The sequence below is a fragment of the Pteropus alecto genome, unplaced genomic scaffold, assembly GCF_000325575.1.
Source record: "Pteropus alecto unplaced genomic scaffold, ASM32557v1 scaffold86, whole genome shotgun sequence".
In the NCBI taxonomy this organism is placed as follows: domain Eukaryota; kingdom Metazoa; phylum Chordata; class Mammalia; order Chiroptera; family Pteropodidae; genus Pteropus; species Pteropus alecto.
The window spans coordinates 25093019-25096395 of record NW_006442109.1 but is presented as its reverse complement, the minus strand read 5'-3'; the positions used below and the strand labels follow the sequence as shown (position 1 = coordinate 25096395).

The 3377-nt window shown below is 37.6% G+C and overlaps 1 pseudogene; it reads left to right on the top strand.

Annotated features, from left to right (window-relative positions):
* Window positions 1–532: 532 nt before the first annotated feature.
* On the top strand, window positions 533–652 carry LOC112469778 (annotated as a pseudogene).
* Window positions 653–3377: the final 2725 nt, after the last annotated feature.

Here is a 3377-nt window from a genome sequence, read left to right as displayed (position 1 = left end):
ATGTGCATATTGTTTCACAACTTCCCGTTTTTGCTTAAGGTATGTGAACGTCTTTTTAGGCTAGTATATATGGCTCCACCTCATTCATTTTACTGGCTACATGGTATTCTATGTAAGGAGGTACCTATATTATCTGTTTCTCTATTAATGACCATTTAGATCAACTTATATTTAACCAATCATCTCTAGAAGCCTAACAGGTAGACAGAGTTTGTATTTGACTCCCACTTCTGACTCTTCTTTAGATGCCAGACTATTCTTGGTGAAAGTCCTTGGCTAAGCTATTAGTTGTCAAGCATTTAAAAGGTTATCTCCTCTGTGGGAGTAATTGACTTTTAAGACAGGAATAAAAAGATTAAGAGCTAAAAGATCTGGATTCAGAGTCCTGGCCTGAGTCTCTTTCCAGCCCTGTGAAAATTCTTAATCTTTCTGAAGCTCAGTTTCCACTTCTGCATAATGAAGGTGTAGATACTCATATCTATCTTACAAGTTGCTAGAAAATTAAATTAATAATGTATATGAAAAAAACACAGTCTACAGCCATGCCACCTTGAACGTGCCCAATCTTGTCTGATCTCGGAAGCTAAGCAGGAGTGGGCCTGGTTAGTACTTTGGATGGGAGACTACCTTGGAATACCAGGTGCTGTAGGCATTTAAAAAAAAAAATTGTATAAATAGTAATAAGGTGCTCCAAAGATATTCTTTTCACAAGTAGTTAAAGTGGAAGGACTTTAGAGAGCCTTTATTCCTTTATACGTGAACATTCACTCAGCACTTATCACACTCCTGGCATTGCTTAATGATATTTACATGTTTGTTCCCTCCGTCCGCCCCCTCACCCCCCATTTAATCCATGCAACAAGCTTTTAAGCAAGGTATTATTATTATCTCAGTTTTCCAAAGGCGGAAAGATAGGCTTAGAGAGATTAAGTTGCTTAGAGAGATTAAGAGTCACATAGTGACAGAGCTGGGATTTGAGCCCAGAGTCTGTGTAACTCCAAAGACCTTGCTCTTAACCACTGTGTCTGTTCTCATACCATCCCAGCCTTCCTGGCCTTCCTTATGCTTGCTCCAGTCCAGTGCCTCAAGGTCCACTTGTTTAACCCAAGTGACCTCATCAGCTTCTAACATATTTATACTTTCTGAATTACTTGTGTACAAATCATGTCCTGCTGTGTGGCATCTTGTATTTTTGTCTTACTTTGCTGTTTGTCTTATTGTTGTCTTCTATTACAGCAAGTAGAAAAATGGTTGCCATGAAATCTAGCAATTTCCTCAAAGACAAAATTATCTTTATTTAACAAGTTACTTTTTTCAACTCTTTGAATATGGAGCTTCACGTGGGAAGAGATCAAATCTATTTCATTACTAAAATTTGTCTTGTTACTAGGAGCTAGCACTGCCTAGCAAAAAAAAAAAAAAAAAAAAAAAAGCGTTAATATTGGTTGAGGAATAAAAAAGATGAAACTCCAAGATTTGGGCCTGAATACCTGGGATAAAACAAAGGGAGAAAAAATGCTAAATGAAACAACATATATAAAGCGTGATACTGCCTGGTACAAAATAAGCTTTTAATTAGTGTTATTATTATTACATAAATAAAGTAGAAATGGGGTGGGACTTATGAGTAGCAGGTAGAAAAAGGAAAGGTAAAAGAAGAAATGGAACAAAACGATGCTGAGCTAGGCCATTTGTGAAGAGATGGCCAGTGAGGGTTTCTCAAAGGCAGAAGTGGGCAAAAGGCATTTAGGAACAGGGTTACTTGATATTTACCCTATTGTAACTCCACCAGCTTTGTCCTCAAATCTTCAGTAAAAGTCTGCCAGTGATATTTTGAAGAATTCAAAAATCCAGGCTATGTTCAACATCAGTGGTGTTGTGTTGGTAGTCCAGATAGCAGAGATAGAGCAGTCAGCAGAAGGAGTAAAACAGAGCCACAGAGTATAAAGAGAGAGGTAAGGTGTCCAAGAAACCTCAGGAATATTGTGAACAATGCTGAGTTTTCTCATTTTATGTAGAATGGGGGTTCAAGACAATTTCCACTAAATCTTAAAGGATGGGGGATTCTCCAGTAGGCTGGAGGACTTTGGGGACATCAAGACAGCTAAACCTTGAGTAAGACATCTGTGATTATTCTATGTAAGTTGTTTTTATGTCATGTCCTCCCAGCCGTATTGCAAATTTTTGCAACTGTGAATGATGAGAAGCGAGTTGAATTTGTATGACATTTTTTAAATGTATGAATATCTTTTCTTTACATTGACTCATTGGAACTAACAAAACTTTTTGTGGTAAGTATGATAGCATCACTTCCCCCTACTCCATTTTAAATGTAGATAGAGAGAGGTTAAGTATACTTGCCCTTGCTTACAGAGATAACAGGGACCTGACCCAGCCTAGTGTAGTGAAAAGGACATGGTTTAATAAGGCTTTTCATTATCTGGGTAACATCTAGCTTTCCAATCTCTTACCATAATCTCCCTTGTCACCCACTCATCCATGTACATAATCACCACACAGAGCTACTGACTTTCGCTAAGAAATCTACACCTAAGTGACTTTGAATGAGGTACCTAACCTCTTGGAGTCTCTATTCTCACAGTTATACAAATGAAGATAATAATGACTTCATTAAAGGGTTGTTGTAGAAATTAAAAGTCTTTAAAGCATTTGGAATATAGAGATGTTTAAGGAATTTTCTCTTCTTTCCTTAGTTCTCTGGCTTTCTTTCTCTTTCATATATCCCAACTTAAAGTTCAACACTTTCTGCATAACTGTACCATATATTTCTTTATTTCTCTGCAACTTCTGTGGCACTTGGCTCCATGTCTTGTGCATGTCTGACTCCTCTCCTGGGCCCAAAGGTAGTGTGAGAAGGGTGGGGCTAGGGGCTGAGTTAGATCTGGCTGGTTGTTTGTTGCTGGGGGTGGCCTGAGACATTCAGACAGGAGCCCTATGCCACGTTTAAGGTACAAGGCTAAAGATCAGAATTGATGTAGCTGAATCTGTTCTTAGGTAATGGAGGTGGTATAGATCTGGGAATAGGGGCAACTAGGTCATCAGATGGTTTTCACACAAATACCAGACATTCATGATAAATATTTGTCATCAACAAGGAAAGTATAATTTAGGAAGTTTATTAGAAACCACCCATGTTACAGCTTATATTTTTCATTAGGCTGAATAACTTCTATTAGTTTTATTTGTAAAAACTTAAAATTTAATTCTTCCAGAAGAGGAAAAGGCATATTTTTTGAAAGCCCCAAATTCACTTTTTCACTGTCTCAAGGCTCATGTCACACCAGTACATATATTTACCTTGACTAGAAAAGTCCTTTTCGTATATTTAAAGCAGGAATCAAAACAGAATATTGAAG